The 14,619-nt window shown below is 43.8% G+C and overlaps 1 protein-coding gene across 1 annotated transcript in view; it reads right to left on the bottom strand.

Moving 5' to 3' along the window:
• Positions 1-3,307: 3,307 nt before the first annotated feature.
• Positions 3,308-14,619, bottom strand: part of Clxn (calaxin) — a 33,783-nt gene continuing 22,471 nt past the window's right edge. Inside the window, exon 8 of the transcript XR_007340530.1 lies at positions 3,308-6,674. The gene's annotated coding sequence lies outside the window, so the exon portion shown is untranslated. The remainder of the gene's footprint in view (positions 6,675-14,619) is intronic.

The following is a 14,619-nucleotide window of genomic DNA, read 5'->3' on the forward strand; positions in this document are numbered from 1 at the left end:
CAGTGGGGTAGGATGCATGCATTGATGGCTGGCATGGGTGCTGCTGGGTGTTCAGCATGGGATTTCTCTGGACTGGCCAACCCATTAGAAGACCTGAGACTCCAACAGCTGAGACTCCTAAGAGCTGAGACTCCAGAAGCCATGCTGCTAACACGATTCCCTCTGACCTTGAACTCCAGGATCAACTGCTCTGCATAGGAGCACTGTCATTCCTTCTTAATGATCCCAGACCTCAAAGACACAGGTAGACCGTGTGTAAAATAAACACAATTAGTGAATTCATGGGGAGACTGGGCCGGCCCACCCCTTGGCATTATTAAACCTGCACCTTCAATCACTGTGAAAAGCTTGATTGCTCAGTTCCCATGCCATAAGTGGGTTCCCAGATTCACTCTCCTCTAGTGGATCCTGTAGTTTACTTTAATTGGTCTGTACACAGCGAGAACATATATTCTAGTTATTGTTATAGGAGGTGGAACTTGGAGCCTTTGGTAGGAACAGGTTCCCACTCTAGCCCTAGTGACTACTGGAGAAACCATCCTGGCTTTACCTCTTTATACTCCATTTTCCCCAGGCTGATGGAAAAAAAAAAAACAAAAAACCTATCACAAAAAACAAACAAGGTCATCAAATACTAACATTGACAGAGGGGAGATATTCAGGGCCACCCCAATCTTCCAGTGTTCTTTTCACAGGGCAGTTGCCACGTTTCTGCAAATTTCATGCAGTGGCGGTGGTTTCTAAGTGGGACCGATAAAAAGGAAATTAGATTATTTGAACTTGGTCCAAAAGAAGAATTAACTAAACTTTCCTATAAAAAAAAGAACACAATGATAATAATATTAAGGAAGATTCAAATAATAGCTAACACCAGATACTACTTTAATATATACGGCTCTAACACAATAATAATTGCTCATTTGCTTCTCAAAATAATGCTTGTGAGTTAACATACCAACCCCATGGGGGAAAACTGAGGTCTGAGATTTCAGGAAGAGTGAGATGCTTTGCTCCATCGGGATGTGGACAAGAGTCACATCTTAAGGCACAGCATGATGGCCTAGTGTCCTTCTACTTATAGTAGAGTGATAAGGACCCTTGCATCTCATATATGCAGAAGAGGATCTAGGAAGAAGGGCCTTCCAAACAGAGAGAGCTGCCTAAGCAAAGCTTGGAGATCTTAAATGCTTCAGATGGAAGGGGAGGGAGCCGGTGCTCACATGCATTGGCCTGTGTATTTTGGAGGGAATGAGGATCTCCTTGCCAAGGTGTTGCAAAGAGCTTTGCCATAAGATCTACCAAAAACATCTTGCAGCGTGTGTCCTTTGGAAGCGTCAGGCCTAAGCTTTGATACACAAAAGAATGTTTGAAAGCCAAGTGGCCTTTGCCAAGGTTTTAGAGTTGATGTTTTATTAAGGGCTTACCTGTCACACTATTTGTAAGAAGTTACAGGTGTCTGGGGCTCATCTGCGGCCACCGGCAAGTCCAACAAGGCAATGTCAGGAGGTTATAATCTACTCCCGCTTTTGTTAAGACTGCTTAAATCATATTTTTCTGCATTGAAAAGATTAGTAATAGGAAATTGGCACTTGAATATTCTCTTCAGGTCTGTCTTCCCCTAAAGAGGTGAGTAAATGATTGCATTTTTTTTTTCAGATGAATAGAGTGCATGAAGCAAAATCGGTCCCTGAGCTTACTTGATTTTCAATTCCTTTCATTCATCATTCTTTTTATATCCCTTGGAAACAAGATTTTTCTTAGAGATGAGAAATTTATTTTCTCGCCTTTGAATCTGTCAATTTCCATTTGACAACTTCCAAGTAAAGAAGTGACATATTTGATATTTAAACATTCTTTAGACTTTATTATCTGCAGAAGTTTTTTTTTTTCCTTCCAGCACTTCTTAAGAACTTGAATATGTTAACCCCCATGCTTTACCCAGGATCTGAAACAGACCTTACTCAGGGCTTGCTTGAGTGTAGACATCTCTGAGACACTCTAAGGACACCAATTCCTCAGGCTTCATAGAGCAGATACCACCATCTGTAAAAATTCAGTTTAGCTGGTGAGTCCTCTGAAAAGGACACATTGTGTGGAAGAGTATAGCTCAAGTGGGGATGTCCCAGACCACAGGGGAGACTGCAAGTCTTTTATAGATGCCACTATGAAGTAAGTTCAGCCAGAGACCTGTCTTAAACACCTTTCTACATTGCATGAAAAGCATTGATGTAAACTGCTAAGGAAGGGTCCTTTGAAGAGGTCACTGCAGAGAAGTTATTGTAGGAGATTGCAGAATCCTTTGGCTGGGAGCCAGGAGGGGCCTTTTGCTAGATTCAAGTCTTCCCTACAGTGGTCTCGGTATATTTTGGATGGTTCTGGCAGAGGGGGCCTGTCACCCACATTGTGTGGGAGTGAGAGTTGGGCCTGGGATCAGGGCTGCAGGATGCATGGGGAAGGTGACCCAGACCTGCATGGGGAGGAGTGAGTATGCCAGGGTCCTGATGCTGGTTGTGGGGTAGGGTGTGGGTGCTGCTTGTCTCCTTGGCTCCTCCACAGCGCCATGTGTCTGGGTCTGTGCTAACTGGAGGCAACTCTTAACAGGCCAGGACTCGCTTGTGTACATAGCTCTGAGGGTAATGACAACACCTCTGAATGTGCAGGTGCCTGTTGGAGTTGCAAAGCCCCACAGGAGCAGGTGAGCAAAAGCTTCAGCCTGATCAATGTAATTCGTACTAAGCATGGAACTCAATGTGCATAGGGCAGCTCTCAGGCTCCATGGAAACTGTCTAAATGCACAGCAAGCATTGGACATTGGGAAACCACTATGAAGATGTAAATCAAAGTTAAAGTGAGTCTTTGATGCCCTATATTTATATGTCTCTGAGGGTTGAATTGGGTTGAATTATGATGTATATACTTCATAAAAAAAGTAGTCTAAAATGTAAAATATAAAACAATGTGTTGATGTCCTTCATAAACAAACCTATTCAACACAGTTAAAATCTGATTCTATGGAAATGTCTCTACATTTAGAAGACATATTGCAGCCTGCCATTTGAGGTTCAAGTATAATACAACATCTATGTGACTCAGTCAACACTCAGACTGAGTCACTTGAATTGGATGCTCTGCAAGAACCAAGTAGTCTTTATCACAAGTGGCTGTCCAAATGGCCCATGGCAGTCTGAGACTACAAAACCCAGATCTCACAAGGACTCTTTCCCCACAGTTATGTTTTGTGTCAAAATGTAGGCCTCTTTAGTTCCCTAAGCAGTTCTTAACCAAGGAAGGCATGGATATATCCCACTTCAATAGAATTGCTTTCCTTTCATCCCACTTGGTTTTCTGTATTTATGACATTATTCTAAGAAGGAATTTACAGGCTTCTCAGAAGCCAAAGTGATTCACACCAAGACAGTCTAAGAACCCCAAATTTTCCTTCAGACATCCCCATCAACTTGGGATAGTGGCCAGGGATTCCTCAGGAAGCTCCATCTTATAGGTTTCTGGTTTTCCCAAATGATCCCAGTACACCTCAGGCCTGGCACCTGGGTCCTGAGCAGAGTGTACATTCCCCCCTTTCAACCTGCCCCATGACTAGTCTCTTCCTGCAAGGACTGTAGTTGAAAAATTCCCTCTGCCAAAGAGTTTTCTGTCCCTCGCAGGAGAATGGGCTTGGCCTTTGGTCCCAGCAGGCAGTAACATGGTCACTTAGGGACATGCTTCTGTTAACCTAAGGAGCTGAGCACTCAGCCTGCAGGATTAAGGAGGGTGGAGTCCACACACCCAGCCTGGGTGGGCTGTGTCTTTTCAGACAGCATCTTCTCTCTTTATTAAGGCAGAGAAAAATCTGTAACCGCCATCATACCTGTGACTGTGTTGCTGCAAGAAGATATCAAAGCTGCCCTGGGGTTTGCTTTGATATGTTCCAAGTGGAAAATAAAGAAACAAGTGCATTTGTTCAGAAGAAACTAGTCAGAAAAACAAAGCATTGATTTGGGGAATTTAACCTCTTCTAGGGGACAGGGCATTGCTGGATAGGAGAAAGGGAGGTGGCCTTAATGGGAGAGTTTGCAGAAGTTGACCCAGGACTCAGAGAGGCTTGTTATTCCATCTCCATCTTCATCTGCATCTCCTGATTACAGGAGTTGGATGCCAGCCTGAGCAACATAACAAGACCCTGTTTCAAAAAAAAGGAAGAAAGAAAATGGGCCATCATTTCCTAGAGCTGCGCTGTGTGGACATTGACGGTACAGGTTCTGCAGGTAGCAAGTGTGGGTCAGAACTCTCGTGTGCCAGTTATTTGCTGGATGACTCTAGATGTGTTACGCAGCCAGAGTGTCCTTATCTGTAGAGCAGGGAGAAGAGCAGAACAGAGAGAAGAGCAGACTCACTCTATTCTCAGTTCTGCACTGAGCAGCTAGCCACATGTCTGGGAAGCTCTGGGCTTGCTTTCCTTGTCTATAGGATAAGCCTTCACTTTGGGAGGTCTCTACTGTCTCCCCCTTATCTTACCTCTAAGGATGGCATTTAGTGATTTCTTGATTAAAATATGGATTTAAAATATGGACTTAGAGTGCTATTTCCATCTTTTCAGACCTGTGAAATTCTTCCTATTCTTAGCAAAGGGCCTGGGTTCACCTTATTCTCTTTTTAGTTGCTAGAAAGTTAGTTATGGAGCATGCTCACTGCTCCTTCTCATTAATATTTTGATTACTTTTTAAACTTTTTGTGCTTTTTTTACTGCAGGTGCTTTTAAATTTTTAAGTTGACATACTTTCAGAGCTCTCTTGAATACTGTAGGTCTTTCTGAAGTTCGTCTTCTCCTTCCTGAGCTAAAAAGCAAGAATGGGGACTTCATCCTTGCCTGTGATTGCTTGTGTATCTCCACATGGGAAAAAAAAAAAAGAAAAAGTAATGCATTGAGCTGTGCAGTCCCACCAGACAGAATCTGCCAGTAAGCTGTGGAGGAGGGACTTCCTGCAGGACCTCTGCCATCTTCCTTGACTCCTTCCACTTGCTGCTGTGCGAGTCTTCATGAATGACAGGGCACATCATTATTCACACAAAGACTTTGCTGGCGGGAATGGTAGAGGGATGGCTTTCTTGATTATCACAGTAGATCTTTCTTCTTCTTCATTTTTCCTCTGTTATGTTTTTTTGTTTTTCACACCACTGGGATGGAACTCAGGGCCTCGTGAAGGCGAGGTGAGCACCCTTTCACTGAGCTACACCCCAGTCCCTCCATGCTTTTCTTTTTTTAAACTGAGAACTCTCCATTCTGCAGTTTTTATGAGGCATTCCTTCTATCATTTGGCAGACACGAGAGAAAAAGCCAGAGGGAAATGCAATTTAAGGCCAGGGGGCAGAAATCTTGATTAAGATAAGTATTTCTGATTGCATGTTACCCAGAGATTTTCCTGCACTTCCAGGAAATCTCATTGCTATGATTGGTGCAGAGGAAAATATAACCCCTGCTTTCCTCTCAACGTATTTTTTTTTCTTGTTTTAGTTTACACAAGTCTATATGGAGCAGTTTGGTGATGATAATTATGCAGCCACTTATTTTTTTTTTAATTCTTTGAACTTTTTAAAGCCCTTTGTGTTTTCCTAACAGTTACTCATAGAAGGGCTGGGATAGGAAAAATGCAGACAGGCCAGTGCCTGCTTCTGAGTCCTCATGTTTGAGCAATAGTATACCTACAAATTCAGCAAGTCACTTTTTTATTTTTTTTTCCTGGTGGTGGCGGTAAGAAGTTGGACAGGTTTCTGGGTACATCTTGTCCTCCAGTGAAATGAATGACTTCCTTTCAACCCTGTATGTGTGAACTGGGTTCCTGACACAGTGTCTGTGCCCTGACACAGTGTCACAGCCCTGGAGCTGCTTGCCTGGGTGAAAACAGCCAGCAGGACACAGAGGGCCCCAGGAAGTCAAGGTCACTTCCTTCTAACCAGCCTGGCTATGCCTCAGTTACCTGGGAGCCACAGCAGGAGCAGCGATCGCAGCCAGTTGGTCCCTCTTCTCTCCAGATGTCTCAGGTCAACTCTGGGCTGTGTGATGTCTTAGGACATGTGGTGTATGCTGCTGGCAGGAGCTGCCTTTGCGTTTGAAGTGTCCTCGCGGCTGGGTTGGGTGGGCAAATGGCCAAGAGATGGTATCTTTATAACATCTGCCGTCATCTCTGCTGTGTGGGAACTAATGGCTGCGTTTGAATAATTGGGCCTTTGCACCATAGCACAACAAAAGCAGGCATTGCTCCATTAAAGCAAACATAATTACTGGAGCTCACGTATTCAAAGCCCCTTTCATCCCTCCAGAACCTGCAGCACTTGGAAAGGTTTGTGTGCCAGAGTCTCTTGCTCAGGCTGCACGGAGTCAGGGCCCCTCTCCAGGGGTACAGAATGCACAACAGGGGAGTAGATCTTTGATCCTCTTTTTGCACTTCCCCAGCACTGGAGACAGACCTAGCAGTTAGCACTCATCACACTCTTCAATGTGGTCCCCCGTGTGAATTTTGCATCTCCTCCCGAGTTGCAGGCTCTCTTAGGGCCAGAGCTGCATCTTGTTCTCATTCATTTCTCTTCTGCAGACTTTGAAGCTGTAGTCTCCTGACCTCTCTGGGCCTCAGTTTGTTCATCCATTAGTCACCACATCTGCCCCATCTTCTTCCAGGCTGGTAGTAAAGATCAAATGAAGTCATAGATATAAAAATATTCTGCAGAGTATAAAAATGCCACACAAATAATAAAAATTCTATAGTTTTCCTGGATAAGGCATGCTTACCATTTAACCAGCCCCATCAGCTGTTTGACTCAGTATTTGACCTTTCAACAACTACCTTTTGGGAAATAGTTTTTATGATGGCCAGGATAACCCTGAAGAATGGTCATCCTGTTTACTAGAAACTCTGACCTTCAGCTTTCTGGGAGATGATTCTTTTATATCAGTGATCAATGAGTTCCTTTCATTAATCACCCAAGCAATATTTATGCAATACCTATTTCAAGCAAGACACTGTGTTAATCAATGCTGAAATAAAAATGTTCACGGAGGCAGTGGGTGAAGACCACCTTTCTACATCAGCATCCCTAATATCTGGGAAAAAATTGCCAAGTTGGTGATAAAGACTTGAATCATATGACACCATGATTCAAAGGAATGAGAAGGAAATTCCTGCACCTCTCATTTTCAAGTCTTGCTTTTTAACAATGAATATCTCATGGAAGAAATGGAATTTGTGGTGCAGCTTCAAGGATGGATAGTCTACAGAGAAGAATGGACTCATCAAATAATTCACTGGGAGTATTCATGTGAGTCATATTTTGGAATTTGCCCTGAGACACCACATCACTGGTTGCTTTCCTCGGTGGCAAGTGTCTTGTGCTGAGTCTGTGCACCCCATAGTTCAGGTGGTGAGCTGTGCTGCAAGCTGGGAGTGGTAGGAAAACTCAGGTTTAACCTGGAACAGACAGAAGTCTCCAAGGAGTGGTGGTTGTATTGCATTGGGAGTAAAGGAAGAAAGGGGAGGTAAAATTCATATCAGTTCCTGTGTGGACTGACATTTTAAGCCTGTGCAGGACAGGATGGGTTTGGTTTGACTTTCTTTAGATGTTAGCAATAATGTTGGAGTGCTCTAACTTTCCAAGGATCTAGCCAACTGCTCTACAGACCCTGCCCAGGTAGCTTATAGAATTTTACACAAGGTGACAGGTTAACTATCATTTATTAATATGGGGAGTACAGATGAGTCTGATCTATTTCGTCCTGGAGAAATTATATTTTGTAAAGTGTAAAGTTCCACTAATAGGAAATTGAACTATGAAAGGTTCAGTACCTTGTGGGGGTGACTGGAGTGGGTGACACTACTGGGGGATGCAGCTCACAAAAGCCAGCAGAGAGATTATCTGGACAGAGACTCTGCCAGGAGCAAGTTTGGTACGTGAGGAGTTCCCCAGATAAAGAGCAGGGACAGGAAATGCTGGACAGGAAATGCCAAGAAGAGAGGAGAAAGTAAGGTCAGTGCAAGATGATAAATTGGGAGAAAATGTTGGGATTAAGGCTGTGAGGTTGTTTATGACATGGAAGATGAAGTGAAATGAGACTGGCGTTGGAGAGGCAGGAAACTGGGAGATTGTATTTAAGAATAAAATAGCTGAGATTAAGACTGACAGAAATGTATTCCAAGGAAGACCAGCTTGTGGGGGGACATTCTTGTGGAAGCATCAAGCACCATGAGGCTAGTATAAGATCGATCCCCTCACAAACATTTGTCTTTTATAAGGGGTGAGGAGCTGAAATTTAGGGATGTTTAGGGACACTTCAGAGACCTCTCGCATGCATGAGTTTGCACTGAAAACATGCTTCATTTATCCATTCCTGTTATGGAGATTTTTACCAGACAAGGAGAGGGAGTGTGTCCCAGGCCTTAGTGACATTGACATTGATAATAGATGCTGGAAGGCAGGGTTGGACAATGAACTATACATGGCCCAACTTCATGGCAGAAACCGGAAAGGTTTCAGAGAGGAGGTAAAATTTGACAGGAAGGTAGAGTAAGAGTTGGCTAGGCAGAAGAAAGAAGAAAGAAAACCATTGTAAAGGAGGAGTAGAGGTACTGAGGGACCTGAACGGACCAAGTGTTTGAACATCATGGCACAGGTGACTTGAAGGAACTGTATAGATGCACAGTGTGTTCTAAAGAGCTACATTTGTGAGCAATTGTTTAGAAGCCCCAACCTGCCATTATATTTCCTGACTGGCACCCACAGGATGGGTGTCAAAGAATGTAAAAGTACTGTGAACGAAAGGAAGATTTCTCTCAGCCAGCGTCACTTTTACCATATGATTTCTTGTTCTGTTGACCATCATTCACCTCCTTTAAAAGTTAGGATTTCGTAGTCAGCCAGGTGCCAAAAATCCATGCACTTCAAACCTCTCCATATTACAATGTTACCAGGGGGTGAAGTGTAGTAGAATCACCACCCTAGTGGAATCCTGTAGTTACTTACACCTGCTGGGGCCCACCTTAGGGAATTATAGCATAGCTGATAGTTTAATTTTTAATTACACGATGATGTTTATTTCATTTATTTACTCTTTTTCTTTTGGTACCGGGGATTCAACCCAGCTGCGTTCCACCACTGAGCTGCATCCCCAGCTCTTTTTATTTTTTTCTTTTGAGACAATTTTTTTTTTCTAATTTTCCCAGGCTGGCCTGGTACTTGTGATCCTCCTGCCTTAGCATTCCAAGTGTATGGCATTATAGGCATGCACCGCCACACCTAGACACAAGGATGTTTTCTTAATGGACTGTGGCAGGGTTTTTTTTTTTTTTTAAGTATTATTGCTAGAATGCTCTTTGTTTACCTCAAATGAAATTTGCTGTACACTGTAGTTGGAGTCTGTTTACTTTCTTTCCTTTTTCTTGAGGGTATATCCAATGGGATCAATTTATATACACAGAAGCACTTAACCTAGCAAAGTTTTAGGTATGTAAGTATCCACCATTTTGTTCTCTATGGTGGTATTTTTAATTTTGTTTGATGACCAAAATGAACAGAGCAGTACTGAGACCACGCAATAATGGGTAGAATAAAAGCATGCAAAGTGATGTCCCATCAACTTGGAAAACAACATTCTCCTGAGCTCACAAACTCTGTAAAGATGCAATACAAAAGGGATTTTTCCCATCATTAAAAAAAATAGAAACAAATAAATAAGGAAAAAAAAAAGCAGAGAGTGACCACAGGGTGACATGGGAGACTGGCTGGCTGAGCTGTGCCTTCCTCTGTGGATAGATCAAATGCCCTGTTCTCCCTTTGATAGTACTAAAGCCATTAGCAGAGCAAGCCCCAAGGATGACATTGTCAAATTTTACATTAACCTTCTTAAGTTTCACTAGTCTAATTTGTCTTTGTCTTCTGTTTTGTTTTTTTTCACAAGAATAACTGAGAAAAATGTTAAATACTGGGGAGAAGATCAAAACCCTTTGAAGAATCAGAGAACTGGATTGGAATGCATGTGAGGAGAAGGGATCCCCTACAAACTTTTCAAGATATCAAGAGAGGAGCACCTTCCCTGGGGGACCAGGGGCTTCTATGAGGCCAGTAGGGAGGAGGGTCCTACCATCATCCCTTCTCTGGCCCAGTGTTGACCAGACCACACTTGGCTCCCTCAAACCCTCAGAACTTCTCCACCTCCGCCAGCTACCCCTCTGGAGCAGCCTATGTGTCATCAAAGATGCCAGAATTGGAGACTCCACCAAACCACTCCCTCCTCCTTTATGTCCCTCCCACTGCAAATCATAATCTTGCCAGCAGACAATGAAGATAGGACAACTATTCAGAAAAAAAAAAAAAAAAAACGCGTGGCTGGGGAGGCTCAGGACATGTCTTGACTGCACCTGCAGGATTTCTTTTCCTGAGGCCGCCAGGCACTGGCTGTGCTGCACCTGCCGCGGGCCAGCGCCTGCCTCTCAGCCACATACCTGGGTGCTGTGCAGGCCCTGGCCTGCTCCACATCCTGCTCTTAGCTGTGATTCTATCTCCTCTGCTGCCCTCCTTCTCAATAGCCTTGGTGAGGCGAACCTGTCACTCTTGCCCCCCGCCATTTGATGTTCTGTAATCATGGGGCCATGAAAGAAATGTAAAAGAACACCCCTTTGCCTCTCCCTCCCTGCCACAGGCCACTGCGAGACCTTGCTTGCCTGGGTTCAATGTGTTGTCGATTTCTCTCCTGATTATGGTGTTTCAAGGAGCAAACCCACATATTCTGGTTGAAACTGTGCTTACCAGGAGGTTATCTTGGAAGAGAGAAGAAATCAATCATGCAGCCAGACAGGAAGTTTTAGAAGGTTCTTTTGAAGAAGGGTCCAGTTGTTTTCTATCAGAACTAACACATAAATGTTCCATAAAACCAAAGGCTATTTGCTACTGGAGATAGAAAATTTTTCTGTTTCTTCAAGCTCTAAAAGATGACTGTGTGGTGGGCTTATTGAGAAAAACAGGAACATTCTAAGAAATAAGCAGCAGTATCAACTCAAAAGCAGTACATGGTAAAAAAAAAAAATATATATATATATATATATATATATGAGACAGAAGACTTCTCTGCCAATGCCAGTGTACCCCTCCTTGGAGCTCTCAGACCACTCTGTCTGAATCACGAAGGAGGACTGAAATCGTAGTTTGCAATAATCTGGCTTCTGTGATTTGTTACTCCATGCTCAACAATAAGAAAGTTCTGCTATGAATGAGCAGGTGGCATTAACTTTTCAGAACAAAGCAGTGATTGACACATGCTAAGTATTTCCTGGTGACAGAAGTTTAGAATCTTGCTCCTGATTTCCTGGACCTCTTCACCTGAGCATATATGTTTCTCTTGAATTTCATTTTATGTAGGACCAGGAGAAGGCTTTATCTACTGCAATGGGAAGAGTGATTGGTTGTTGGGGACTGTCCTCCACATCATTGCCTGTCTGGTGGTGCAAAGAAGGGATTTAGGGAAGATGCAGGTGAAGGGGAGAAGCCAGGACCATGTTTTACCCATGTATTCAAATGTTCTTTCACCCAAGGAGCTCCTTGTGGGAGAACTTTGTGTGAGTGGCTAGGGTAACATAGTAGAGCAGTGTGGAGCCAAACAGGCAAGAGGGAGGTAGATAAACAAGAGGCCGTGTGTCTTAGAGGGAGGAATTTTTTCCTGGTGGATTAAATGACAGCATGAAGAACACAGAAAGCCACAAATTACTGAAGCAGAGGGCCACACTGTTCTGCAGCAAATGCCGCTGGCGATGGCATGAAGATCTAATGACGCACTGAGGGGCTTCTGGCATGTCCCAGGCACTCTGTGTTGCTGCTCCTGAAGTTCTCGTGAGAGATCCACACATGGAAATACACGTGAGAATGAAAGGCAATATGGAAACCTCTGTTCACTTGATGGACATATTGGGTTAAAATCTCTTTTTAATATTAGGTTTACTAGCAAGCCCTCAAGAGAACGTGCATTTTGTTCCTTCCTGCTCTCTAAGTCATGGAGTCCTCAGGTTTTCCCACTTGCTGCCTCCCTAAGCTGTGCTAACATATCCTAATGAGGACACAACACATCCTGTTGGTAGGTTACCAGTTCATCAGTATACTCTTCCTTGTTATGGCTTAACAAATTATTTCTAGCTACAATAAAGACCATTTCCTTTTATTACATAATTTTATATGTATCCAAAGTTTCTTTGGATACATATAAAATTAAGGTGACATTGAGTTTAAACAACTCCCCATTTGTTGTGGTGGTGATTTTTTTTTTTTTAAGAACTCCATGCCATTAAATTAAATTCTCGTCTTCATTTCTCTGGATCAAAAAGTGAATCCTCTTGCATTCTGTGACATTTTTTGCCACATGCTTAAGCTGTGCTTGGTGTGTCTCTAGCCATCCAGATCTGGGCTTCTTCCATTTACCTGTGTGGCAGGCACTGTGGCTCTAGTGAAATGCTTGTTGCAGAATCGAAGGCCTGAGACTCTGCATTCCAACCAGTTCTCAAGAGCAGGGAACTTCTCCATAGAGACACGGACACCATGGTTACTCTGGGATCCCAACAGTGGCACCCCTGCTCAGTGCCGAGTGCTTGTGCTCTATTCTCTGCTATTCCCGGCCCCTCCCCTCTGCCCACCACTTGTTATTCATGTGACACCTGATGGAGAAGGATGAGCTCCAAAGCAGACACTCCATCCCCAAGAGCTATGTGTACCACACTGCGTTTGTGGGTCTTTGTGGGTGTGGAGCTTGTCCATGTGCCATGTGGATGGGATGCTTTAGGATGCCACTGTCAGCTAGGTGACCCCTTCCTACTTACTCCCTGCGGAGTTTTCAGTCTGGCTTGTTTATTATTCCTGGAGACTGGGCTTAGCCATTTCCTCCTGCCTGTCCTTCAGAAGCATGTTTTCCTTACCAGAAGGAAGAGCCCACCTCCTCTTTGTTTTGCTCTACCGCACACCTGGCAATTCCTAGATAACGGCACTCAGACTGTTCTCTCTTTTCTCACCATTTTATTTTTCCATGTTGTTTGGTTTGTCTTTCTTTTCTTTGCTTTCCCTTTCTTCTGCTCAAATTCATCTAGCTTGATTCTGTACATGAAAGCATAGCTTTTTGTGTTTCTATATGGTTCCAGGTGACAATTAGTATCATGGCCCTCCATTAGTACTCTTTCTGTAACTGTTTATGAGGAAGTGGCTTAGTGTGGCCATGTGGAGTCTGTGTGACCTGTTGGGCTCAGGCTTTGCTTTCTGATCCTAGGTCTCAGCCATCAGGATTTGCCAGCTTACTTCCTCTTGCCTGCTGCCCTCATGGTTGGGAGTAGTTGTTTGTGAAGGAACCAGTATTAAGGGGCAGCCATGTTCTAAAAGGCAGAAACAGAAGCTCAGAGGCATATCTGTTGTCCCTGATCCAAAGCCTGCCACTTTTATTATCTGCGCTCCGCATGGAGATGACTTTCCCACAATCTGGGGAGTGACTGGAAAGTCCAACAAGGTGAGTAGAAGACAATGTGCATAAATATGGGGTTTATTGGCAAGACATGCAGGCATTTGCAATAGCAGAGGGAGCCAAGGACTTGGGAGATTCAGAGAAGAAAAAGTCCCATTGGGTGTAAAGGCAGGTAGGTGCATGTGTGTATATGTGCACACAGGCACACACACACGCACACACACATAAAACACATGCACATACAACCAGACCTTAAATTAAGACCAGATAACAAGCTTCTCTAAAACTCATACAGCAATGGATTGCAGTATGGCACTTAGTAACAAGTCTAAGAGATTTTTTCCCCCTCCTGTTTGCCCCCTGACCCTGTACTTGGGATTGAACCCAGGTCCTCATACTTGCTAGGTGAGCACTGTACCACTGAGCAACATACCCAGCTCCTAAGAAAGAATTTCTTCAAAGCAACCGGTGTGCTTTGAGGGGACACCGTAAGCAAAGTTTTGTAAGAACACTTTGCTGTTCTCAATCGATAGGGATCCCAATTTGACTTAGAGTCAGAATTCTCTAAAAGTAGACCATTGTGTTCTTTGCTGAGCACTTTTCCTGGGAAGATTTTTTTCATGTATCATATAATGAGGAATCTCTTAATCACCTACTCACAGCAGCTGAACTGCACCTGCCTTGGCTCCTTCCAGGCATGCCCACTTAGGACGCTGATCCCTGGAGGAATTCCAGTTCTGCTCAGGAACTGTGGCAGGTGGGCTGGCGGCCAGCGGCACTTACTGAGCACAATCTGAGTGCTATAAGGGGTAACCCTGCAGCAACCGATATCATGGCTTTTCTTGAGAATGCAACACTGGATCAGACAGGTCAAAACCTCTGAAATGTAGCCAAAACACACAGATATTTATATGATAGATAATTATGAGAGCTAATATTTATTGAGCATCTCCTATGAACCAGACTCCCTCTAAGTGCTTTTTTTACTTCCATCTTCCTACCCTACAGGGTTGAAGGTATTCTGATGAACCACCCTACCACCACACACACACACACTGTAGTTATGGAAAGCTAAGTACAGTGTGCTCCAGGCACTTGTCTGGGACCCTCAGGAAGGCCTAGAAGCAGAGCAACAATGAGGCAGC

Source organism: Marmota marmota, unplaced genomic scaffold, assembly GCF_001458135.2.
Source record: "Marmota marmota marmota unplaced genomic scaffold, marMar, whole genome shotgun sequence".
Taxonomy (NCBI): Eukaryota; Metazoa; Chordata; class Mammalia; order Rodentia; family Sciuridae; genus Marmota; species Marmota marmota.